Here is a 27,409-nt window from a genome sequence, read left to right as displayed (position 1 = left end):
GTAGGAATGATTTCCTGTAGCGGTCCGTGCTGCATTTAAACTGTCGGAGCCTCTTTGAGAAGGAGCTCCTCTGTTGGACCGGTGGGGGGTGGAGAGGGTGGTCAGGGTTATCCATGATAGATAACAGTTTGTTCAGTGACCTCCTCTCCACCACAGCTTCAAAAGTGTCCTGTTTGCAGCCGATCACGGAGCCAGCCTTCCTGATCAGTTTGTTCAGTCTGTTTGTGTCGCTGGCTCCGATGCTGCTGCCCCCCCCAGCAGATGGCGGAGGAGAACAGAGCGCTGGCCACAACAGACCGGTAGAAGATCTCCAACATCCTGCTGCACACGTTGAAGGATCTCAGCTTCCTCGGGAAATAGAGTCTGCTCATCCCCTTCTTGTAAACAGCAGTGCTGTTGATCTTCCAGTTCAGCCTGCTGTCGATGTTGACACCCAGGTATCTGTACTCCTCCACCATGTCCACGTCACTTCCCAGTATGCAAAGGGGCTGCGGAGCCGTTCCCTTCCTCCTGAAGTCGATCACCATCTCTCTGGTCTTATCCACGTTCAGAAGCAGGTGATTCTTACCAGACCACTCCACAAATTCATCCACCAGTGCCCTGCACTCTCCCTCCTGTCCATCCCTTATACACCCAACAACTGCAGAGTCATCAGAAAACTTCTGTAGATGACATGACTCTGAAATCTTTGGTGTATAAGGTGAACAGAAAAGGAGACAGCACAGTCCCCTGTGGGGCCCCCGTGCCACTCACCATCTACTCAACATCAGATGGAACACGGTCCAGACCGACAAACTGTGGTCTGTCTGTCAGGTTGTCAGTGATCCAGGAGACTGTGGACGCACCGACACCCATCACCCGCAGCTTCTCACCTAGTAGCACAGTAAATGGGTCAGTAAAACAGTAATATTTTTCATTCATGTGTACACTGCCAAGAATGAGAGACAAAACATATTTGAAGAACCTTAAAGAAAGTCAATTTTCCATTCATTTTTACAATTCTATGTATAACTATGCCCTAATTGACTGAGAAGAGAAGGCATTGCTGTGGGTTTTTTTTCAATTGTTGTTCAACCCTTTTCAAATGGTAACAGGACATAGTTCTCACTTCAAACCATAAGCCTGATTCCACTAGGGATTGAACCCAGGACCTTCTGCATGTAAAGCAGACGTGATAACTACTACACTATGTAACCTCTGACGTACTGCCATCTTTAACATAATCAGAACAATACAGTAAAAATAATGGCTTGAGGTGAGGTTCTGAAAAGACATGGGCTTATATTTTATTATTTGCATTGAATTCTTTCTAAAGACTTTTTAAATGACAATTGCCAGGTGGTACCAAATCCATAGTTCTTACTTTAAAGCATAAGTCTGGTTCCTCTGGGGATTGAACCCAGGACCTTCTGCGTGTAAAGCAGACGTGATAACTACTACACTATGGAACCTCTTTAATACTGTTATTTTTAACATAATCAGAACCATACTGTAAATAAAATGGATGGAGGTCAGGTTCGAAGAAGTGAAACTAATGCAAGAGCACTGAAGAAGTCTTTCAGATAGACAATATGTCTTTGGAGCATGTTTTTTTTGATTGCCGAGTATAGTTCACTCCAATTTTTAAGACTTTTCAAGGGACGCCTGCCAGGTGATAACAGGACATAGTTCTTACTTTAAACCTTAAATTTGGTTCCACTGGGGATTGAACCCAGGACCTTCTGCGTGTAAAGCAGATGTGATAACTACTACACTACGGAACCTCTGTGATATGGCTTTTCTTTACATAACCTGCATATAAATGTGACCTGAACCATAGACTGTAGAATTAGCTGTACTGTAGCTCCGGTTCTGAAAAGTGAAAACAATGCAATGGTGAACGAAGTGAAGTGAGGATTCTTTTCAGCACTGTAGCCAGGCTGACGGATGGTCACAGCTCTATTGAGCCAAGTATTCCCATAGCTCTTAGTAGTAACGACTTTATGAGATTCGTCAATGATAAAATTACAACTATTAGGAGCAAAATTCACCAACACCTGCCTTTAACTGGCACTGACTTATCTCTAAACTCAGGAACCTTAGAAACATCAGTAAAACCAGATACGTGTTTAGACTGCTTTGCTTCACTTGATCTTTATCAATTTAATTCAATTATTTCTTCATCTAAACCATCAACCTGTTGTGGGTCTGCTGCCTTTCCTGTTCCATCCCCCCTCCTTTCCCCAGTGTGTCTGTGTTCTGTCCACCACTTGAGGGCGTCCTAGAGGTACTAGGTCTACCAGCTCAGCTGCACCACATCACCATCATCTGTCTACCAGCACAGCTGCGTCTCATCACCATCACCACCACTGCAGTATTTATACCCGGGCTGACCACCTCTTCAGCGCCAGTTCGTTACATACTCCCAAGTGGTAACTAGGCCAGTCACATAGTATTGTTGCTCCCTAAACTTGCTAGTTGACTAAACCTTGTTTCTTTGTTCCGTCTCAGATGCTGAGTTCCGTCTCTGCTCTGTGCAGCTTCCCCGGATTGGATTCCCACCTACACCTTCACCGTTGCCTGTTCCTTGGTTATTGTGTGTTTTTTGGATTAAACCTTTTTTGTTACTCTTTTTTGTGTTCCTGTGTTGTTCTGTGTCCGGGTCCGACTGAAACCCTAACAGAACGAACTGGCCAAATGGACCCCGCGGAGACACCACAGGATACCAGCGGGGAGAGCGCCCAGCGGGCTCTTCACTCTCAAGGACTCCTGCTCGGACAACATGACCGGCTTCTCCACACGTTGTTGGAGAACAACCAGCTGCTCATCGCCCAAGTCACCAAACTAACTGAGCAGGTAGATAAACTGTCTGTCACTCCCTCTGCCTCACAGCCTGTTCCACCTGCCCCCCCAGTCATGACTGCTGCTCATCTTCACCGCGAGCCTCCCATCTGCTCGCCTGAACCTTTTTCTGGAGATTTGGACAAATGCCGGGGGTTTCTTCTGCAGTGTGGACTCATATTCCGCCAACGCCCGCTGTCCTTCGCTTCGGACGCGTCCAAGGTACATTACGTCATAGGATTACTCAGGGGCAGAGCACTAGCTTGGGCAGAAGCAGTGTGTACTAGCCGTCTCACTACTGAGATCTCTTTTAAGGACTTTGCTGCGGATTTTACCACTGTTTTTGATCACCCGGACTATATTGGGTGTGCAGCTAAGCGGTTGCTTAGCCTCCGTCAAGGAGCTGACAGTGTGGCTGACTATTCGGTGGGTTTCCGGACACTGGCTACTGATTCCGGCTGGAACGAGGAGGCACTACGTGGGGTGTTTGTTAATGGATTATGTGAAACGGTTAAGGATGAACTTGCACTCCGGGATGAGCCCGACTCCCTTAACAACCTTGTTTCCCTAGCCATTACGCTCGACAACAGGTGGCGAGAGAGACGACGCGAGACAGGCAGCCGGCCGGATCCCGTCAGACGGACTACTGCTCCGACCAGGCTTCGCCAACCGTCCTCCCCTACGTTTCCAGCTACCTCGCCGGTGGACTCATCCGGGGACTCCGCAGTGGAGGCAATGCAGCTGGGTCACACCCGTCTCTCTCCTGCTGAGAGACGCCGTCGCATACAGGCAGGTGAGTGCCTGTATTGTGGTGATCCCACTCACCGTGTGGCTACGTGTACTATCCGGCCAAAAGACAAGGCTCGTCAGTGAACGTGGGGGTACTGACGAGCCCTATCCCTACTCCTGCACCCACTGCACTTCGTCTCCAGATGCCTGCCACCCTTCAATTTGAGGACCTTTCACTGCCCGTCGCGGCTCTTATTGATTCGGGTGCTGAGGACAATTTCATGGACGTTAGCCTAGCCGAGCAAGCTGGTTTCCCTACTGTGCCCATAGAGACCCCATTCCGGGTCACCGCCATCGACGGCCATACATTGGCTCATATCACCCATCAGACTGTGCCCGTCACGGTGATCCTGTCCGGGAACCACCGTGAGTCCATCTGTTTTAGGATTATGTCGGCCTCTTCCACCCCGCTTATCCTCGGATTCCCGTGGCTTAAAATCCATAATCCCGTTGTTGATTGGCAGCGTCTCAAGGTCCTTAGTTGGAGTGACCGCTGTCATTCCGTCTGCCTAGGCTCTGCTGTCCCACCCGCCGAACGTGACCCTGCCGCGGCGGTGACACCTCCGGACCTGTCTTCGGTCCCTCCCGACTACATGGGTCTTGCGGAGGTTTTCAGCAAGGCCAAGGCCCTATCGCTTCCTCCCCATAGACCTTATGATTGTGCCATTGAACTGCTCCCCGACGCCCCTTACCCCGCTAGCCGCTTGTTTAGTGTGTCTCGGCCTGAGCGGGAGGCCATGGAGAGGTATATAAGGGAATCCCTATCGTCCGGCATCATCCGTCCTTCTTCGTCCCCGGTGGGGGCGGGGTTTTTCTTTGTGGAGAAAAAAGACAAGTCACTGCGCCCCTGTATAGACTATCGGGGGCTCAACAACATCACCGTTAAAAATAAATATCCCCTGCCATTGATTAATTCCACCTTTGAGCCTCTACAGGGCGCTGCCATATTCACCAAACTGGATTTAAGGAACGCTTACCACCTCGTTCGTGTCAGGGAAGGTGACGAGTGGAAGACCGCCTTTAACACGCCTCTGGGACACTTCGAGTACCTGGTCATGCCATTTGGACTAACTAATGCTCCAGCTGTCTTCCAGGCACTGGTCAATGATGTGTTGAGGGATTTTCTGAACCGTTTTGTGGTGGTTTACCTGGATGACATTCTTGTTTTCTCCTCTTCTCTCTCCGAGCATGTGTGTCATGTCCAGCAGGTTCTTCAACGCCTCCTAGAGAACAAGCTGTACGTGAAGGCTGAGAAATGCTCCTTTCACCAGCACTCGGTCCCGTTCTTGGGGTTCGTGATCGAGAGTGGACAGGTTTCGGCTGACCCAGAGAAGACCAAAGCTGTCGCCGACTGGCCCGCGCCTACGACACGTAAGCAACTTCAGCGCTTTCTGGGTTTTGCTAATTTCTACCGCAGGTTCATACGTGACTTTAGCCGTGTGGCGGTCCCTCTGACTAAGCTCACGTCCCCCAAGATCCCTTTCCACTGGTCTCCTGCTGCTGAGCATGCCATGTCTACGTTGAAACGTCTGTTTACTTCGCCTCCTGTACTCAAACACCCCGACTGCTCACTCCAGTTTGTGGTGGAGGTTGACGCTTCTGCGTCTGGAGTGGGGGCTATACTGTCTCAACGCTCCACTTTGGACCAGAAGCTCCACCCTTGTGCCTTCATGTCGAAGAAACTGTCCACTGCTGAGCAGCATTACGACGTGGGGAACCGGGAGCTGCTGGCGGTTAAGCTGGCACTGGAGGAGTGGCGTCACTGGCTCGAGGGTGCGGAGCTGCCGTTCGTAGTGTGGACGGACCACAAAAACCTGGCCTACATCCAATCCACTAAGAGACTGAACTCACGTCAAGCCAGGTGGGCCTTGTTTTTTGGTCGTTTCAATTTTACCCTTACCTACCGGCCAGGTACACGCAATGTTAAACCCGACGCTCTGTCACGTCTGTTTGACCGCACCGAGGACTCTTCCGAGCCGGAATCGGTGCTGTCACCCTCTCGGGTTGTTGCCGCCGTGCGCTGGGAGATCGAATCTCTGGTGAAGGCCGCCCAAGCTACGGATCCTGGTCCCGGAGACGGCCCCCCCGATCGACTCTTCGTTCCGCTGCCCGTGCGGTCTCAGGTATTACATTGGACACACACTGCTCGTTTTGCCTGCCACCCTGGCGTACAACGTACCCTGACTCTGCTGAGGCGACACTTCTGGTGGCCGTCGGCTGAAGCCGATGTCCGGGCTTACGTGGCGGCCTGCACCGTCTGCGCTCGGGGAAAGGCCTCCCACCAACAGCCTGCTGGTCTGCTGCAGCCACTCCCGGTCCCCAGCCGTCCCTGGTCGCATGTGGCCCTGGATTTTGTCACGGGCTTGCCCGTCTCTGGAGGTAATGACACTATTCTCACTGTTGTGGACAGGTTCTCTAAATCTGTCCATTATGTTGCATTACCTAAATTACCTACCGCCAGTGAAACGGCTGACCTCGTTGTCCAACATGTTTTCCGTCTCCATGGAATTCCTGTGGACATTGTGTCTGATCGAGGCCCACAATTCATTTCCAGGGTGTGGAAGGAATTTTGTTCTGCCCTAGGTGCGACCGTCAGCCTCTCTTCTGGATTCCATCCTCAATCCAACGGTCAAACCGAAAGGGCCAACCAAGACCTGGAAACCGCGCTCCGCTGCGTGGCCGCCCAGGAGCCCACTGCCTGGGCGTCTCTCCTGCTGTGGGTGGAGTACGCGCATAATTCGCTTACCACCTCGGCCACCGGTCTCTCCCCCTTCGAGGTGGCTTTGGGGTACCAACCCCCGTTGTTCTCTGCCCAGGAGAGGGAACTGGCTGTGCCGTCTGTGCAGGACCACCTACGTCGCTGTCGTCAGGTTTGGGTCACGGCTCGGGAGGCCCTGCTTCGGTCCACAGAGCGGTCCAAGGCGGTGGCAGACAGGCACCGGATCCCGGCGCCCCAGTTCCAGCCAGGCCAGGAGGTTTGGCTGTCATCCCGGAACGTGCCGCTGCGCACCGAGTCGCAGAAGCTCTCCCCACGGTACTTGGGTCCGTTCGTGGTCGAAGCCATCATCAACCCTTCGGCCGTCCGGCTGAAGCTGCCCGCTGCCATGAGGATCCACCCTACCTTCCACGTCTCCCAGTTGAAGCTGGTGTCGTCCAGTCCCCTTTGTCCTCCCGCTGACCCTTCTCCGCCGGTCAGGCTTATCGATGACCATCCGGCCTACACCGTCCGTCGGCTCCTGGACGTTCGGCGGCGTGGCAGGGGATTCCAGTACCTCGTCGATTGGGAGGGCTACGGGCCCGAGGAACGGTCGTGGATCCCGCGGCGGTTCATCCTGGACCCTCAATTGGTGGCCGATTTTCACCGGTCCCATCCGGATAAGCCTGGGCCGCCAGGTGGCGTCCCTTGAGGGGGGGGCTCTGTTGTGGGTCTGCTGCCTTTCCTGTTCCATCCCCCCTCCTTTCCCCAGTGTGTCTGTGTTCTGTCCACCACTTGAGGGCGTCCTAGAGGTACTAGGTCTACCAGCTCAGCTGCACCACATCACCATCATCTGTCTACCAGCACAGCTGCGTCTCATCACCATCACCACCACTGCAGTATTTATACCCGGGCTGACCACCTCTTCAGCGCCAGTTCGTTACATACTCCCAAGTGGTAACTAGGCCAGTCACATAGTATTGTTGCTCCCTAAACTTTGCTAGTTGACTAAACCTTGTTTCTTTGTTCCGTCTCAGATGCTGAGTTCCGTCTCTGCTCTGTGCAGCTTCCCCGGATTGGATTCCCACCTACACCTTCACCGTTGCCTGTTCCTTGGTTATTGTGTGTTTTCTGGATTAAACCTTTTTTGTTACTCTTTTTTGTGTTCCTGTGTTCTGTGTCCGGGTCCGACTGAAACCCTAACACAACCTGCCTCTTAGATTTCATCCCGACTAGGCTACTTAAAGAAGTTTGACCATTAGTCAACACTTCTTTACTAGATATAACCAATCTATCTTTATTAACAGGCTATGTACCACAGCACTTTAAAGTAGCTGTAATTAAACCTCTTCTGAAAAAGCCCAACCTTGATCCAGATGTTTTAGCCAACTATAGACCTATATCCAACCTTCCATTTCTTTTTAAGATTCTTGAGAAAGCAGTCGCCAAACAGCTGTGCGACTTTCTGCATAGCAACAGCTTATTTGAGGATTTTCAGTCAGGATTTAGAGTTAATCATAGCACAGAGACAGCACTTGTGAAAATTACTAATGACCTCCTAATTGCTTCAGACAAAGGACTTATCTCTGTACTTGTGTTATTAGATCTTAGCGCTGCATTTGATACCATCGACCATCTTATCTTATTATAGAGATTGGAACACTTAATTGGCATTAAAGGAACTGCCCTAAGCTGGTTTAAGTCTTATTTATCAAATCGATCTCAATTTGTGGTCCAAGATTGTTGAGCTCAAACGGCTCACACATTATGATTGCAGCCTTCACAGGAAGAAATAATTAGTCAGAAAGAAATAGCAACATTATAATTAGCCTGCCCTGCAGGGAAAGCACACCAGCTTACAAATTACCACATTGTCTAGCTAGCAAACTAGGTATTTACACTGTTTTCAAAGAGCACTTTTGCGGTTTGTTTTACCTCGGTTGCTAAGCAACCCAGGGGCGGTATCATGCAGTAAATACCTTTAACTGTCTATGGCAAATACAGATGTTTCATAAAAACAGTAAAAACATTCAGGGCTATAACATAACCTTATGTCTGCACTAAATAACCAAAACAGTGGCATTAAGATGGAATTTTTTAAGGTGTGTAAAGTCCTGACCATTCCCTGACCGTGAATTTAACCTGGGCCACAGCGGTGAGAGCGCTGAATCCTAACCACTTGACCATCAGGGAGTCACATGTATCAAGTTTATCTTTGGAGATGTGAGTTTCGTTTTCACTTACTGGAATGACACATATTGTTTTATGAGAGGAATGACTCCTGGCTAGAGCTTCAGAAGGCAGGCCATGACAGATTACACATCTGTCACATAGTCAGTTTGTATTCTTAAATACCAAGTCTCTTGCTGTTCCTTGACTAGTTGGCCACCCCTGCTTTGCATCGCTCCACGTAAGTAGAAAGCAATCTGTTATGCACCTTTGCATTGCACTAAAATGTCAAAATTTTGACCTGAATCCAAAATGACATTATTTGACACTCACATACATTGCTTTTCAGGTAGAAAATGTTGGTTAGGGGTTTAGTTACTGCTTGAAAAAATTAAAAGAATTGTTATTGAGATGGAGGCAGATGAAGTGTTTATGACCCATCAATGATGACAAAAGGATACATCCGCTGTCTGGGTCTGAGTTAAAGGAAATGGTACTCTTTAAAAGTGTTGGGGTTCTAGTGTTAAACTAATGAGGAAGAATCTGACTAATCTAAATCAACCAAAAACAAGTCCAGGAACTTACTCTTTCAAATCTTACACCTGAATATGTCAAGTCCTGACCATTCCCTGACCGGGAATTGAACCCAGGCCACGGCGCTGAGATCGCTGAGATCCTAGCCACTAGACCATCAGGGAGTCACATCCACCAGATTTATTTTTGTAGATGTGAATTTCCTTTGTGTTTAATTTAGCATCTTTCTCATCTTTTCTCTCATTTCCTCTTTTTTCCTTCCTTTTCCTCTTTTTCCTTCTTCCCTCCCTCTTCCCCTTTTTCGTCTTCTTCCCCCCCCATGAGATTATTGCTCCCCAGCTTTGACGCAATGGATAACGTGTCTGACTACAGATCAGAAGATTATAGGTTTGACTCCTGGCTAGCTCGTAGTGCTCTTTAGCGACAAAATCCCTTCTTCGTCATTTCCAACTTAACCCCCCAGGACAAACTCTACAAAGAAAATGTACATCTTTAAATAGCCAAATGATGAGTAATTATTGTTTCAAAATGTGTGTAAATTCATCTAAGCCACTAAGTGTCAGTCAACTACAGCAATAATCAAGCTCTTGTTGATGGTTTTCTGTTTTTGCTTGCTAATCATTTTTCCTTGAAAATAAATGTGTCCCTGAAGACAGAATCAGCCGTGCTAGATAAACCATCCATGAAATTTTCAATTCTTAGTCAACAATCAGGGAAAGCGGGAAAATATCAGTAGAGTTGATATTCAGAGTTCCCACTATGCTTTCACAACAACAAGGCCCTACTGGTTCCAAGTGGCCGTGATTGTATAGTGGTTAGTACTCTATACTCTATGGTTAGTTATTGCGTTGTGGCAGCAGCAACCCCGGTTCCAATCCGGGTCACGGCAAATTTGTAAAGCTAGTTCTCCATTATGCCTCCAAATTGTTCCATCCTCCGCTTCACTTTACATTGATAGAAACTGCAAAGCAGGGGGGGCCAACTAGTCAAGGAACAGCAAGAGACTTGGTATTTAAGAATACAAACTGACTATGTGACAGATGTGTAATCTTTCATGTCCTGCCTTCTGAAGCTCTAGCCAGGAGTCATTCTTTTGGAGGATTTGGCGATCTCACTGCCGCGGCCCGGGTTAAATTCCTGGTCAGGGAATGGTCAGTACTTTAAGGATTCAGGTGTAAGATTTGAAAGAATAAGTTTGTGGACTTGTTTTTGGTTGATTTAGATTAGTCAGATTCTTCCTCATTAGTTGATCGCTAGAACCCCAACACTTTTAAAGAGGACCATTTCCTTTAAAGCAGACCCCCAACAGCGGATGTATCTTTTTGTCATCATTGATGGGTCATAAACACTTCATCTGCCTCTATCTCAATAACAATTCTTTTCTTTTTTTCAAACAGTAACTTGTAATGGAAAATTACATTTAACCAATGATTTTCATATTAATTATTCATAATAAGATCTCAAATGTTCCTCAGAGTATATGACTTCTGTATCTGTCATCTGTGTGTTTCTCCTTGTAGGAGACAACTGGGTTAGATAGATAGATAGATAGATGTTTATTGATCCCAAGAAAAATGGGAAATTCCTGTGTAACAGCAGCAAAAATCAGTCACAAAGCACAAATATAAGTGTAAATGAAATACTTGGAAAAATATACATACATACAATATACATGAAATAATAATACGAATAAAGTAAAAAGAACAAATATGTGAATATGTACAGGATGGGGGAACAAAAATGTGCAACTGCTTAAATAATATGCTAAAATGTAAATTTAAATAAACCAAATGTCCAGGTTGCATTAGTGCAGTAGTGTGGTGTCCAAAAGTCTCATCTACCACCCAGTGATGACGTGTTAAAAAGTGTTATTGTTTGTGGAATGAATGATTTCCTGTAGCGGTCCGTGCGGCATCGAAGCTGTCGGAGCCTCTTAGAGAAGCTGCTCCTCTGTTGGACCAGTGTGGGGTGGAGAGGATGGTCAGGGTTATCCATGATAGATAACAGTTTGTTCAGCGACCTCCTCTCCACCACAGCTTCAAGTGTGTCCAGTTTGCAGCCGATCACGGAGCCAGCCTTCCTGATCAGTTTGTTCAGTCTGTTTTTATCGCTGGCTCCGATGCTGCTGCCCCAGCAGATGACGGAGGAGAACAGAGCGCTGGCCACAACAGACTGGTAGGGTTTGTTATGACTCCACACCATTTCCTTGAAGAATAGATGACGTGGAAACTGACAGAAACAGTTGTCTAAAGCGGTGTTTATCATAGTTGATCCTAGTTCGAGACCATAGCCTATCCAAGAGACAAGATGTCTTTTTTCAGCTAAGATAGAATGACCGGTCAAGAAACTTGAAACAAGGAGTGGCAGATTCAGAAAAATGTAAGAGCTCCAACTGTCTGCCTAAGGTCCACTTTCAGATTAAACCGTTTTCCAAACAAGGGATGTTTTTTTCCTCTGGGGGCACTAGATATAAAGAAGTGTGTTACTGATTGTATTCACACAGAAATGTGGTCACTCTGTAACTTTGTGCATTGTGAGAGCTGTTCTTGTCATCTGATTGTTTTTCTTGAGAAAACAATTAAACCTTTTCACCGAATACGTAGACCTTTAATTCAGTTTGCAGCCTGTCTTTATTTTGTTTCAACAAGGTCTCTTCTCCAATCCAAAATTCCTCCTTTGCTGTACAAGAAACTTCCACAGGAAACTTGGTGTTGTTGGCAGGATTTCAAGGAGGGATCAGATCGGGACTTGCTGGTGACTGATGAGGGCATGCATCCAGGGATCTGATGGTCACCTGCCTCTAAACCTCGCCAAACATCTTTGAGAGACAGAGGGTCAGAAACCACGGAGAGCTCTGCTGATTCAACTCTGAAATCCAAAAGACAAGGAAGCAATTTCAAACAGCGGGGGTAAGTTAAAGTTTCAATTCTGTCGGATAAATGATTTAAATTGGACATTGAGACTGTTTGTGAGACAAATATTGACTGTGTTTTAACTGAGGGATTCGGTGAAAGTTATCTTTTGTTTTGTACAAAACAGTTGAAAAGAGAAGCTAGTTTTTTTCCCAATTCTTCTGGTCACACTTGGCACTATTTCACAACTTTTGTCTGTAATTCTCTATTCTGTCGGGGCTTAACTCTATCTCCCCCACGTCTTCTTTTTTTTTCTTATGTATGACAAGAAGTATTATGCTTTTGGGTCGTCTGTCCATCTCTACATCAAAATCATTTATTCTTTATGGATCCCTGAAGGGAAACTCTGGAAAAGAGTACTCCTTCGAGCCGGAGTTGAACCAGCGACCTAAGGATTTCATCTTTATGCTTCTACAGTCCTCCGCTCTACCAACTGAGCTATCGAAGGGCAACAATCTATATGAATGCACTTCACATTGTTGTGAATGTGAAAACACAGGACCCCCTGGAGGGAATTTCTGAATCATCAGGGGCTGTAGCTCAGTGATAGAGCGCCCTTTCAGTCTCAATGCCCAGATGTATTACAAGATTTGAAGTGAACATGCATTGTCCAGCGATGGTGGTATAGTGGTGAGCATCGCTGCCTTCCAAGCAGTTGACCTGGGTTTGATTCCCAGCCATTGCAGTAGCTTTCTTGGAGTTGTGTTACTTGATTTTTTTTTACAAGAAGTCAGCAGAAAGGTTACTTGCCCAACCTGGTTTGATAAAATCTCTCTGAGCTGCATGACTATGGCCAAAATGATAACGACAATTACTTTGATCAATATGGAGATTATCACAATTATTTGCTGATGTTCTACTCCAAAGTGCTGGAAAGGAAGGATTCACTATGTGTTGAACCTCAGGTTAACAAGGAACAATCTCAGCAAGGTGATGGATGATTCTAGTTACTTCAACAAGTTCAGGCCAAATGACACAGCTGTAAGAGACCACGTTGGTTAGCTTCCAGTTTCTAAAAAATGTATATCTTTTGCTATGGTTAGGCCTCATATCCAAACTACTTTGGCAGATGTAGTAGTGTCGATGTAGCCTTGGTAAATAATTAGCAGCTGGTAGATAAATCTCTACTTTTTGGAATTATTTCTTTTTGTTGAGACTTGCAGTCACTTGCTTTAGAATCCTGGGTAGCTCAGTCGGTAGAGCATCAGACTTTTAATCTGAGGGTCCAGGGTTCAAGTCCCTGTTCAGGCGTAGAGTTGCACATTCTGCTAAATGAGTTGTCCATTTGACATACCTGAACACTTCAGACACTATCATATCATGTGTATTCCATGCATAATTCTTTAAAAACAATTGTGGCTGTTTTTCAAGCAGGTTTGTATCAAAACAATGTTGCTGGTACGTCTAAATGAACAATGGGCAACCTACATCCATCTTGCTAGCAGCCAAATCTCTGTACTCATCTCCTTGCTTGGATAGTATGTCCAAGGACATACCACATATGTTCTATAACCCTTTTCATTGGTTAGCTACCACTCTTAAATTAGTCCTTTCATTGTATCAATCTCAAAAATGACCAAAGCATGACAAATTCCATTTATGTGCCAGTGTTCAACCACTTGAATGTCACTGTATTTTCAGCATCAGTTGTGTTTTTTTTGTTTTTAAAACACCTTCCCCGTGTGAGGGTTGAACTCATGACCTTCAGATTATGAGACTGACACTGCGCCAACGAGGCAACAAAAGACATTGCAATGGTTGGGAAAATCTCAGAAAAACTAACAATTTGGTCTTTAATCTCAATAAAAACAATGTATCTGGAAACCTATGTACTCACACAAAGGCTAAAATTGACCCTAGATACTTTGTCATGACCCCATGAAAAGGCCAGGACAAAAGACCGTGTGCAAAGGTTGAAGGAAATGCGAGAATATGACCACAACAAAATAAATGATAATTCAATGATGGTGGTAGTCAGTTTAGTCAGTGGTGAATGTATATGCATGGATGAGTGTGAGGTATGGTGTCAGCGATTTATGCTGGACAGTGTAAAACTAACAAAGATGAGCGGGAGAGGTGCTGGACTGAGAGCACCTCTAGGGCAACCACAGATGCACAACCAATAATAAAACACTACTGAGTGAATGCGTTCAGAAAATGAAGAACATTGTTCAGAAACCTTAATGAAGCTTCATTTGACCATAACTATTAACCACCTGAACCTGGTAAAAGGTATGAGGTACTCATGCATAGCTAGCCAGTGATTTACTTACTGTAGGTGGTGGTTGGCATGCCAACGAGGCTCGATAATTTGCAGATGGGGATTCAGAGGAGATATAACAGTTTAAAGTGTAAAGTAGCTTAATTTTCTAAATTGTCCGCCTGCAGTGCCAACGAGAGCTACTTTGATAGCTGTGACTCCCTGATGGTCTAGTAGCTAGGATTCAGCATTTTTACCGCTGTGGCCCGGGTTCAATTCCCGGTCAGGGAATTATCTGGACTTGACACACTATAAAAAAATGGATGTGTAGAGATGGGCTTTCAAACAATGCACCTTTTGACATGTCACAGTAGGAAAAGCAAAGGTGTGAATAAAAATAAATTATGGCTCAACTCAATTTACATTTTTACAGTAGACATAAGGCATTACAAAGTCAAGAAGCTACAGTGAGGAAAATAAGTAATTGAACACCCTGCTATTTTGCAAGTTCTCCCACTTAGAAATCATGGAGGGGTCTGAAATTGTCATCGTAGGTGCTTGTCCACTGTGAGAGACATAATCTATAAAAAAAAATCCAGTCAGCTTCCCCAATTTCTGAATAACAGGAAAATAGCCTGATAAGCATACATGTGCAGCTTAACCTCAAAAAGTCATAAAGCAAATGCTTGTGGCTTACAGATCGAGCTATCACTTTATAGAGGCGCAATCATGGTCACACAATGCTCATACACGGCATTGGAATGTCTACACATTACAATTCTGAATAGTGATGAATAACCATTGTGTTAAACGTATCACTATTTGGAATTTTAATGTTCAGACAGAAGCTACATGCAAATGACTGAGTGTAATATCGCAACGGTTCAGGAATAAGTTAAACATGTTCTGAATGTATTCTAACAATGATAGCAGACTGCTGAAACACACCACTTTATCTCGAGCGAATACTTACCTGAAAACCATGGATATGCTATTAATGGCGCTGGTTTGAATGAACTTTTGGGTGCCCTGTCCTCCATCTTGATCCAGACTACATGGTGTATATGGAAGTCAAGCAGTTCAGGGACACCTTAAAACAGATGCGTCCCCTACTGGCGGGGGTGTGAAACGATTGTTTGTGCACTGATCAAACCACTTGAAGAAATGTGAAATGAATTAAGTTCTGCAAAAATCTTTTTATTTATAAATTTTTATTTTATGTATTTTCATCAAATACAACTAACAAAACAAAATAAAGAACACATGAGTTTTTTAGCAATCAAACTTTTTTTATAAAATTTTAGAAAGCCAATAATTTTAGAGTGAATCTAAATGTATACTTCGAAAAGTCAGAACAACCAAAAACAACCAAACGGGAACATTGTGTGAAGGTTCAGCGCAAACGCAGGGTAACGTTAAAGTTGGTTGGTTCTCTTAACGTTTAGGGAATGTTCCCTAAACGTTAGTTTTTGGTTTGGTTTGAACTGACCTTTAGAGAACCAAAAACTAACGTTCCCTAATGTTCCCTAATTGTTCTGTATCAGTGGGGCTCAAACTAGTAACACAACGTAAAATAGCTGTTACTGTTACTGTCATTAGAAAAATCCTGAGATTCAGTTGTCAGAAAAACAACCCCATGGATTAACACTAACTAAAATCAATCCAATGCCAAAACTCGAGTTAGACCAAAGTCAAAGTCTTACAGTAAGCAACCTTCTTTCCTCATGATCTTCTCCGTAGTACCGATGTTTCTTCTGGCATCTTCTGTGTTGTGATATAGAAGCAGTGGAAGTGGTTCCTTACACAGATTTGTCATCTTAAATACTTAATGCAGCCATTTCCACTCAACTCCACCTTCTTTTTGATCAAGTTTCAGTGGTCTTGTCTATTGTAAGTAATGAATGGCTTCATGAATAGACAACCATCATCCCAATGTATGCCATTAAAAGTCTATGAGTGGTCAATTAGAGTCCAATAACCTTCTTTTGGGCAACTCCTTTTTCCTCCAGATAGAGCTCATTCAGCATTAGAAAGTACCAGTTAGTGCTAAATATCTATTCCAAAACTCCCATTCTTTTATTTATTTAAGTAGCGGTGGACAAGTGCTGAAATGTACTGCCTCTGCATTTGTAAGTTTCTGATGATGAACTCACAACCAAGAGAACCCTAAAGATAAGCACTTATGAACACAATAATCATCAGGGTCTCCATTTGAGAGGATCTGAATGTGATTACAATGGCATCCAATGATTTTACTGATCGCTGGGGGAAAAAGAACATAAGGACTTTTGGGGAATGACTCGCCAGAACCAGGTTAGTAACAAGCACTTCTGGGACATGGAATCACACAAATAGAAAGATAAAGGAGAGAGGAGCTCAGTGTGTCAAATGAAGTTAGTTGATCATTTCTTTAATGTTTAATTTAAAATACTGCACTGTAACTTTTATTCTTGTGTTTTATCTTTTTTTATTTTTTAACTGTTTTTGTGTAAAGCACTTTGAACTGCCCTGTTGTTGAAAGGTGTTATACAAATAAAGCGGCCTTGCTTTGCCTTGAATAGGTTATCAATATTAGAGCAAATCAGTATTAGACTGGTTTTCATGTTGTCGTGGCCGAGTGGTTAAGGCGATGGACTTGAAATCCATTGGGGTCTCCCCTCGCAGGTTTGAATCCTGCCGGCAACGAAAGCAGTCGTTCAATGGTGGTCACACATTTCATTATACCTATAAGGCAGATGTGCCTTCATGGACAATGTAAAAATATCAAATAGGTACTGGAAGCATCTCTGAGCATTTATTTTCAGTCTCAATGCCCAGATGTGTTGTAAGATTTGCAGTGAACGTTATATTGTCCAGCAATGGTGGTATAGTGGTGAGCATAGCTGCCATTCAAGCAGTTGATATGGCTTTGATTCCCAGCCAGTAACTTTCTTCGAGTGATGATACTTGCTTTGTTTGTCAAAAAGTAACCAGAAAGGTTACTCTCCCAACCCGGTTATTTAAAACATTAGATCTCAGTTATATTGCACAAATAAGGGAGCATAACAATCAATCAAGCTGCCTCCATGAGGATCCACAGACATAGACATGTTCCACCTCCTTCTATTAAGCCTGTCTCTACAGCATCTAGGCGCCGCTGCATCACCTCCTCTACAGCTGGAGAGTTCGCATCTACGTTTGTGATAGTTTCTCACAGTTAGCAAAGCTCACATAAAGCAAATGCTTGTGGCATAAATATTGAGCTCCCTGGAGTGAGCCAACTCCCCAATTTCTGAGTAACAGGAAAATAGCCTGATAAGCATACATGTGCAGCTCAACCTCAAAAAGCCATAAATTAAATGCTTGTGGCTTAAAGATCAAGGTGGTGCTCATAAAACATTAGCTAGGTGCAATCTCAGTGGCGCAATAGGTTAGCGCAGTTGGCTGTTAACTGAAAGGGTGGTGGTTCAAGTCCACCCAGGGACCTTTGTTGCTCAAATAACCTGGAGAGAGCCATCTCTAGGATAAAAATAACCCAAGTGGCCTTATATTAGAAGGTGCAGTTCTGCAAACCATGTACATATCAATCCTTGCAGTCATTGGTATGCAGGTCGCTTGATGAAATACAAGCAAATACGAAAGGCCCCACACAACAGTGTTGTGATACGGGGCGTGTAAATGTATGTCAATGATCAAGCTTGTTGCTGTGACCAATAAACCACCAGCAAAATAACTGATACATCATCAGTTCCGAAAATTTCTTGGATGCCAAATATTTGAATTTAAAGTCAGAATCCAATTGACCTGTAAGAATACAATGCACGTCCAGCTTCTACATTTCCGCATGAGTCAGCTTCCCCAATTTCTGAGTAACAGGAAAATAGTCTGATAAGCATACATGTGCAGATTTTATTATTTCTTTATTATTGTAAAGTTTAGATAAACAAAGGCAAGAGAAGCTAACAAATGCTATAGCAACGTGGATAGCTACAGACTGCAGGCACCATCACATGAAGAATACACGAAGTTGAAGTTGCACAGCAGTGGAATGTGTCAAATAAAGTCACCGCAGTTAGCACGAATAGATACGAAATATGATCGCTGCTGCGAGCCTTCTGCCTTTAAACATGTACCCTGCTTTGCGCACGGTCTCCAGCGTTCTGTCACAGTGTCTCTGCTTAACAGTGCGTTTAACAGTGTCCTTGCAAAGTACAGAGAAGTTGTGGGGCACTCTAAACACAGTCCAGCAAGGGCTGCAGAGTTAAAGCAACAACAGATGAACGTGGACAGAAGGAGTCGCTTATGCAACACGTTCCAACCAGATGGAATTCAACTCTGGACATGATAAATACATTGTTTATGTAAACTAAACATTTTATTTAACTGCTACTTTATAAACAAAATGCTGGTAAGTTTTTGCAGAACTAATGTTACAGCACTTTCGTTCATATGGCAGAACATTTAAAATAAAATTGCACTATATACACTACTTTTGAATTCATTATTTCATTTTGCGATTAATTGCGATTAATCAGGGAAATTATGCGATTAATCGCGATTAAAACTTTTAATCGCTGCCCAGCTCTAATATATATATTATTGTGCTTTTATTGTGTTATCTATTTATTCTGTATTATCCTTTTGTGCTATATAAATAAAGTGGATAGGATTGGCTTGGATAATGTCAGATGATCGAACCTGGTGTGGAGTGCCGACTAAGATGGCTTCAGTCTTGGAGCTGTTTAGCTGCAGAAAGTTTGGCTTCATCCACACCTTCACCTCCTCCAGGCAGGTGGTCAGAGTGGAGGATGGCAGGGCAGCAGAGGGGGTTTGGTTTGTCCTGAGGTAGAGTTGAGTGTCATCAGCATAGCAGTGGAATGAGATTCCATGCCGGCTGATGACATGGCGAAGAGGGAACATGTAGAGGATAAACAGGGTGGGGCTGAGCACTGAGCCTTGAGGGACACCACAGGTGACATTGTGCGTCAGGGACTTAGCCTCTCCCAAGGCGACATGTTAAGTTCTTTCGGTGAGGTAGGATGAGACCCACTCATGGACAGAGTCAGAAACACCAATAAGGTAATTAAGACAATGGAGGAGGATGTTGTGGTCCACAGTGACGAATGCTGCAGTTAAGTCTAGGAGGTTGAGAAGAGATGGGGAGCCATCATCTGCAGTCATCAGCAGGTCATTTGTGACCCTGATCAGGGCTGTTTCTGGGCTGTGGCCAGGGTGAAAACCAGACTGATATTTTTCAAAAAGGTTGTTTTGTTTGAGATGATCCTGAAGCTGTCCAGCAACTACTTTTTTCAGCACCCTGGAAAGGAATGGAAGGTTGGAGATCGGCCTGTAGTTGGTAAAGACATCTAAGTCTAGGGTGTTTTTTTTTTTAGAAATGGCCTGATAACAGCTGTTTTCAGTGTTGATGGAACATGGCCTGCCTGGAGTGGTTAATGACCTTTGTGATGAGGGGACTTATGGCATGGAGGTTGGTTTTTACCAGGGCTGTGGGGAAAGGGTCTCTCATCTCTCAAGGACCTTGCATAGGACTTCTGGTGTTCTCAGTAGGCCTGCCTATGAACAGTGAGTCCTGAGGCCTTGAGGCGTCGCTCAAGGACACGTCCAGCTGTTTACATTTGCTGGAGTCCGTAGGGGTCCCCTGCTGGAGCTGCTGGACGAAGATGGATGGATGGAAGCAACCCTGTTCAATAGCTCATTGTATTCTTGCAAGACAGGCTTCTCTGTAGAAGGTGCTGTAGCTTAGTGGTTAAAGCGCCTGCCTTGTAAACAGGAGATCCTCGGTCCAAATCCCAGCAATGCTGGGATATGCTGGGTCATCTCTTAATGAAGTGTAGGCATGTCATTCTTAATAAGTGCAACAAAGTTACCAGTTGTCTAATTTTTACAGAGCAAAAAAGTGACATGTAATGTTGTCTTATATCGTAACATTATATGTGGCCACATTCAGCCCATTCAAAACAAGCTTTAAAAGCATTAACAAATGTGTTCAATCCATTTCCTTTCTCAAAAAACAAGGAATGATTTCTTTCAAAATCTAATATTGTCCACAACCCTGTTCCAGGGTACAAGCGGCCAAAATGCGTTTCCTCAGGAGGGGGGCTGGCATCTCTAACCCAATGGATAGTGGGGGCTTGGAGTAGAGCCGCTGCTCCTTCGCGTCAAAAAGAGCCAGTTGAGGTGGCTCGGCAAAGGGAAGTTTGGGGTCCCCTTCTTGAGCTGCTGGACAAAGATAGATGGATGGAAGCAACCCTGTTCATTAGCTCATTGTATTCTTGCAAGACAGGCTTTTCTGTAGAAGGTGCTGTATCTTAGTGGTTAAAGCACCTGTCTTGTAAACAGGAGATCCTGGGTCCAAATCCCGACAGGTGTAACGAAGTTGCATGATTTTCCAGAGGACAAAAGTGACATGTGATGTTGTCTTATAACATTATATGTGGCTGAAAACAGTCTATACCAGTGGAGTGGATTGCTGGCTTTAATAGGTGCAGGTGGGCTGCACGCTGTTAAGTCAGCCATTTTGGGAATCATGGTTTAGACTTCCACCAATGACACTCATCAAGGGTGCTGGTGATGACGGATGGCCTCGCGCCCTCTTACCCATCTCACCCCGGACACAAACTATTCCAGCTTCTCCCCTCTGGAAAGCGCTACAGAGCACTTTACGCCAAAACCAACAAAGTCAGGACCAATTTCTTACCACAAGCCATCACTCTGATGAAATATTTGCACCGCTCTTCTATGGCTTCTGAATGAGAGTAAGTTTGTTGTTTTGTCTGTTAGTAGTACACAAGGGGGTGCTGTGGCTTAGTTGGTTAAAGTGCCTGTCTAGTAAACCGGAGATCCAGGGTTCAAATCCCTGCAGGACCTTGTTGTTGCAGTCATTACCTCTGTTTGTCTACCAAATCCCCATGCTACTCATTAAGCCCTGGTAGCAAATGAAAAAGGTATGTTACATTTACACAGAAATACTACATCAACACAGACTTAAGATGATACATGAAAACACATGAAATTCAGTGCAATGCAAATTTAAGATAGTTCATTCATCAGGTTTTGTGGTTCTGTTTATAGAAACTACATCCTGTTATGTCGCGTGATCATACATGAATTTTCGAGATCCTGTGGGTCCTTGTGACTTCAGTGGCCCGTCAGGTGGGTGTTGATGGACTGCGGATCACAGAGCAGACACGAAGCGGAGTGGATCCGCAGTTGGTGGAAGTCAGGGGTAAGGCCTCCTGCACACTGCCTGTGTGGTGTGAGCATGGCATTTCTGTTGCGTGGTATTTTCTTGGTCTTTGCACACCAGAAACGTTTCTGACGTGGCGATGTTGCTGCTAGCCTTGTCTGTACACATGTGTGTTTCTCATTGACATGTGATTCAATAACTAGTTAATTGTTAATCTGGACTGGTTCGGAAATGAATCAGATCATCTAAAGGGGTGGATTAACCACCCACATTACACCTGAAATACCCTCAAGATTTGAACAATCCTTTGGAACTGAAATGCTTGGGAATCCCCATCAGTCATTCAGAACTGCCCAAGGTACTTGTGAGATAAGCTCTATCTTTGTCTGATTGATGGTACCAACTGTAATGGAATCTGAATGGCCTCAGTGGTTCTCCGCTGTAAAAACAGAACATATTATACAGCTTTGATGGCTGAGTGGTTAAGGTGTTGGGCTTGAAATACAATGGGGTTTCCCTGCGCAGGTTCATACCCTGCTCACAGCAATTTCCAACTACAGAATAAATAAGAAGTCAGTGACATATAGGGGATGATATTTCGAGAAATTACAGTTTATTGGTGGTGCAGATCCCTACGAGTTGGCTCCCTCTTCTTAGATCCATGATGACACGGTGATTGTTCTTTCAGTTGCATATCGCGATATAGTCAACTAATATCAAATAATCAATGTATTAATTTTCATTCCAGCAGCACTGAAGACGTTAAAATCAGGGAGTCAGTGCCCAAAGTGCCTTGGCTGGTAAAGTTCATGTTTATTTCACCTCTGACCTCAGTCAGCATCTAACACCTAAAACCCCACCCGACAGTGATGTCACAGAGTCCTGGTGTACACCTGGGCCATGTTCAGCCCCAACATAACAAGGTTTAAAAGCATTAAAAAATGGGGTTCAATTTACATCAATCAATCATTTCCCTTTAGATGTTTATTGCCCTTCGACAGGCCACAACTGGGCAAATTTAAGTAATGCTTGTTAATCATTATAGCAAAAACAAAGATACACACTATTTAGTAGAGATAACTCTTGTATTAACTGATTATCAGGCACTGCTAGGATTTGGACCCAGGATCTCCTGTTTAATGCAAGAATACAATTAGCTAGTGAATAGGGTTCCAACCATCCATCCAGAAACTCTTCCTGGGCTGAGAGACCGGGGAGACACGGAATGACAGTTCCTTCACTTGTTGTTGACAAATTTAATGTTTGAGTTTTTTGTTATGTTTAAACAAGGCCAGCAGGCTGCAGACCACGCTCGCGATTCTTGGGAGAATTGGCAAGCGGTCTGCTTGGATGATCTGACAATGGAAGATGTAGAAGATTTGTGGATAATTGGAATTCTGTTGGGAGGCTTTCTGGTCATGGGACTTGGAATCTCCCTAAATCATTGTAAAATTGGTAAGACAGCAGCCAGAAAATGTGCTCCAAGGCTGTCTGGGGAACTTTAAGAGGGTTTGAATGTATTGAACGAGAAGCTGAAGGTTTTACATCAGAGGGATTGACAATGAAGATAGAAGAAATGTCGAAATCCATACATGAATTGGACGCACGGATGTTGCTGAGGATGAGAGAGATTGACGGACACTGATTCGGACAATGCCACTGAATAAACCTAAATTGAATTTAAACTGATGGTCTTTTATGCCCCCCCCCCCCCCCCACCCTTTTATGCTTTTTGGAAAAACAACCTGCAGCTGGCCTCACTATCTCGTCCTGCGTCTATTTCTCTCCAAGGCCGGACTGAAATGAACTCTTTGCAACAACAACACAGACAGTCCGCCGCCCTACACCTCACCACACACACACACAGATCCACTTACACACACAAACCCACGTACACACATACACACCCCGTCCCTATCCCTACCCCCCTCCGACCTGACTTCCTCGGGGACCTTAATTTTGTTCTTTCATCTCACACCCCCAGTCACCTCAAAAAATCCCTTCATGTACTGTGTTTTGTCCTGTGCATCATGATCATTGTGTTTTTTTGTGTTGTATTCTTGTTTTTTCTTCTTCTCATGCTGTATCGGATGCTGGTAACTTTAATTTCCTTGCGGGAGTCATCCCAAAGGGATTAATAAAGCTAAGTCTAAGTATACTGTATGCTTAGCTTATACAAGGTAAAAGACAAATTAAGACTTAACATTATAGTTATTCATGGAGGTGCTGTGGCTTAGTTGGTTAAAGTGCTTGTCTAGTAAACAGCAGAGCCTGGGTTCAAATCCCAGCAGCACCTTCTTGTTTCAGAGATTACCTTTATTTGTGTCCCATCATCATGTCTCCCCAATCCCCATTAAGCCCTGAAAAAAAGCATGTTACATTTACAAAGAAACACTACATTAACACAGACTTAAGATAATATATGGAAACACATAAAATGCACATTTAAAACACAATATACACCAAGTTCATTCATCAGTCATTTCTGTTCATTTGGCCTAATTATGTTGTTTGTACACTTTGTACACTGAACAATGGAGCCTCCGCTACCTTCTACCTACCTACTTCAGTAAGCCAGAGCTCAGGGTTGTCTGATCTGGCCTCCTTTGGCAGGTGATTACCAAGCTGGAAACATTACTGGCCCACTGGTGCAGCTCGAACCCTCCGGAGGCTAGGAGAGCCTGTAGCTTTTCCACTAGCTGTCTGGCATTCCTTCATGTTGGCAGGCTCTGGAGGCAGTTATCCACGTAGAAACATCTAAACATGTGGAAGGTCCCATCAGGAAGCACAGTGTATGCTCAAGAAACTTTGTGGTCTTTGTCAAAGAAAACATTTGCAAGTCCTTCATGATGTTAACTGTAGAACACCAAAGGAGGAGCCAACAGAAAGGAGTTGCCTCATAAACACAGCTACTGGAGTATTTTACTTGCATCAACAAATCGACTGCAATCGGGTGCTACTGAAGGTCATCAGAGTGATCCTGCATAACTGTAAACACACCCTGGACACCTACGCAATACTAGATGATGGTTCTGAGCGCCCAATGCCCCTTCCAGCAGCAGCAGAGAAGCTTGGACTGAAGGGAGAAGTCGAAGATCTCACCCTCAGAACAATCCGGCACACAGACCTGTAGTGGAGCCAAAGTAGCACACTTATTAATTAATTAATTTCATTGGTTATCAGTTAAATAAAACACCTTGTGGGGATGAATGTGGGTCATTAGTCCACAGTTAGTGAATGGGCATTTTAAGCAGCTCTTACCATACAGTCAATTAAACACAACATGGTTCTTCCCATTGTGGCTACTATGTGGTGCGAGATGTACCACGATAATTTTTAAATCAATTATTTAAGCCGAAAATACCAGAAATGCGTCTCTCTGGTTGATGCGGCAGCCATTGTTGCCTGTTGCACAATGTGTATCGCTACCCCTCGGTTTCAAGTAAGCTGGCATTCTCCCTTGATTTTTTTCATTCATTGCCTATGGTTCCTAGGGCCATACACCCCTTACCCCTCGATCAAAAAAAGTATTGGGACAGCACTCGTTCTCACATGAACGCTCAAGACGTAGGGAAAGGGGTAGCGGTAAGATAGAGAAATGAGATTCAGCCTAAGACTTCCTGTGTTAATCTGACTGATAGGGTTATGGAACATAGTGGTAGACCAAGGCCTCCTATGGTAATCTGACTTGAAGAGTTTTGGAGCGTAGTGTTAGACTAAGACCTCCTGTGACGCAAACTAAGCAGTATGCTCTCCCTTTTATACCTCAGGCTATCGTTGACAGCACAACAAACACCTCAAACATACACATTTTACAGTTTTTATTGTACTGTATCTATACAGTATTAATGCTCCAGTTTTAATGGGTGTTACAGCGGGTATGAGCACAGAAGTTTCCATTTTAATGGATGAAATAAACATAACATAATGACTGTACCCTTCAGCAGGAGGAAACATTTCACTTCACAAACACATGCATTGTTAATTTTCAACAGCCTGGAAGTGGACTTAACATGGAGACAAAGCATAGCAATTAGCAGAGGACGGTTTTGATCCATCGACCTCTGGGTTATGGTCCCAGTAAGCTTCCACTGCGCCACACTGCTCTGCTGCCAGACCAGAGGCTGGAAGATCTGTGATTCACCAGTTGCACCAGTGGGAACCAGTGGCAACCAACGTTCCAAGGTAATCTGACTGTTAGGGTTATGGAGCGTAGTTGTAGACTGAGACCTCCTAAAAATGATTAATTTCAGTGAACTAGACATATCCAAGTTAAAATAGATATAATTAACCAAGTTTAAACACGTCACAAGCTATCTTGAGGGTTACAATTTTTATCATTTAAAATAGTTAACAGAGATCTGATTGTTGCGTGGTTATTGTAAATAGGTAATGTTTGTGAAGTATGGTATGGTTTTAAACAGAATGAGGGATTAATAAATGCAGCAGTAGCATGTATATAACCGTAGTTTTAGATGGTAAATGTGCGCACAAGAAAGCTACGGGATTACTGTGGGGAAATGGAGAATGGCTCGGTTAACTGAAGATTTCAAACATTGTGAAAATTAATGAAACACATGAACCTGTTAAACATATACGGGCATATAACATATACCTACAGTCTCAGTCTCTGGATGGTATAGGTAGCGTATCACTACCGTGACGGCCGACATGCACCCCGTGACAATTATTGAAAATTTTATTTCACATTGAACACTTATGATTGGGTGGTCATTAAAAACAGGGCATTGCGAGTACAGATATAAACAGCAGAGTTAGAAGGAGTCTACCAAGCCTCTTATGACTTTATTTACTTAACCAAGCGATGTCATAAGAGTTAACCTCACTTCAAGTCATCATATTGGTTGCCTTACAGCTATATAAACCTGGTCCAACAGTGGCACCCCCATGAGGTCCCTCCCGTTTGCCCCTCCCAGTTCCTTCAGATGGTGGCCTCCTCACCGCGTGTCCCCCTGAGACAGGACTGGCTCAGCTCCTTCTTACTGATCTTTGCATCCACCACATGATCAGTCATGGCTGGCACACCCTCCTGCCTGAGCTGCTCCGTCTTTGCCCGCCGCAACAGAGAGAGGTCTCCTGCATCCCACTCAAATATGCAAGCAGAGAGACAGCTCATGAAGGTGGGGTAGTGTCAGTGGTACACCCGACAGCCAGCCTTCGCATGAAGTACCAGATGTCCAGCCGTATGTGCAGGTCCGGCCACTCTCCAAACCTTGTCTGCACCTTGCTGGAGCGCTCACTGATGCAGCAACCACAGTTCACATACAGCAGCAGTGGGGGTGCAATAGCTGACTGATGATGTATCAGTCATTTTGCTGGTGGTTTCTTGGTCACAGCAACAAGCTTGATCATTGACATACAGTTACACGCCACGTATCACAAAACTGTAAGGCCACTTTGGACTATCTTTGGGCTGCTCTATGGTCTTCTGCAGAAGGATAAATCCCAGAGTTGGCTCAAAAGACTTGGCCATTTAGACTGTAAACAGTATGTTGGTGGGGGCATGTTGAAGAGTCACCTGGTTGTTAATGTAACTGGGAAGAGCTCAAAATTTGACAGCTATGTGATAGGCTTTGAGTTACATGGGGGATACACACTTTGCATTCAGTCTCGTAATCACCATAAAAATTAGGGATAACTGAAATTTGAAGTTGTGTTGCTGCAGTCAGCAACACAAGGACTTAATGTGGGCATCGTATGGCAATATTTGATCCGTTTAGACCATGAAGACAGTTATCAGTTTATTTCCCATCTGGCAGGGACATTTCTGGATTCAGGTGGACATTGTGGACAGAAACAAATAATAATATATATATTTGGGCTGACAGTTGAGAAACCTTCCCTTGGTAACTATGACAAGGATGACTGAGAACCTACTATATCATGACATGTTTAATTTGCTATATTATAATTTTTGATACAGATCCTACCAAACATCTGTCAGATCAGTCAGGATGGCCGAACGGTCCAAGGTGCTGCGTTCAGGTCGCAGTCTCCACTGGAGGCATGGGTTCAAATCCCACTTCTGACAACTAGTGTTTTCATCTGGAACTAATGTCTGAGACATGATATTGGGAGGAAAG

At 44.5% G+C, this 27,409-nt stretch overlaps 1 long non-coding RNA gene and 6 other non-coding genes across 7 annotated transcripts; 3 read left to right on the top strand and 4 right to left on the bottom strand.

Annotated features, from left to right (window-relative positions):
* Positions 1 to 1,123: 1,123 nt before the first annotated feature.
* On the bottom strand, positions 1,124 to 1,196 carry trnav-uac (transfer RNA valine (anticodon UAC)). Its single transcript has one exon. It is a non-coding gene; the product is annotated as a tRNA-Val (tRNA).
* A 182-nt stretch (positions 1,197 to 1,378) lies between these two features.
* On the bottom strand, positions 1,379 to 1,451 carry trnav-uac (transfer RNA valine (anticodon UAC)). Its single transcript has one exon. It is a non-coding gene; the product is annotated as a tRNA-Val (tRNA).
* Positions 1,452 to 1,690: 239 nt separating this feature from the next.
* trnav-uac (transfer RNA valine (anticodon UAC)) lies at positions 1,691 to 1,763 on the bottom strand. The gene has a single exon. It is a non-coding gene; the product is annotated as a tRNA-Val (tRNA).
* Positions 1,764 to 7,942: 6,179 nt separating this feature from the next.
* LOC116682434 (uncharacterized) lies at positions 7,943 to 26,773 on the top strand. Its single transcript, XR_004330429.1, has 3 exons — positions 7,943 to 8,036; positions 19,199 to 19,204; positions 26,761 to 26,773. It is a non-coding gene; the product is annotated as an uncharacterized LOC116682434 (long non-coding RNA).
* Positions 12,280 to 12,367, bottom strand: trnay-gua (transfer RNA tyrosine (anticodon GUA)). Its single transcript is given in 2 exon segments — positions 12,280 to 12,315; positions 12,331 to 12,367. It is a non-coding gene; the product is annotated as a tRNA-Tyr (tRNA).
* trnas-uga (transfer RNA serine (anticodon UGA)) lies at positions 16,723 to 16,804 on the top strand. Its single transcript has one exon. It is a non-coding gene; the product is annotated as a tRNA-Ser (tRNA).
* Positions 20,913 to 20,986, top strand: trnat-agu (transfer RNA threonine (anticodon AGU)). Its single transcript has one exon. It is a non-coding gene; the product is annotated as a tRNA-Thr (tRNA).
* Positions 26,774 to 27,409: the final 636 nt, after the last annotated feature.

This window comes from Etheostoma spectabile, unplaced genomic scaffold (genome assembly GCF_008692095.1).
Source record: "Etheostoma spectabile isolate EspeVRDwgs_2016 unplaced genomic scaffold, UIUC_Espe_1.0 scaffold00018790, whole genome shotgun sequence".
NCBI lineage: Eukaryota > Metazoa > Chordata > Actinopteri > Perciformes > Percidae > Etheostoma > Etheostoma spectabile.
This window is presented reverse-complemented; position numbering and strand designations above follow the sequence as displayed.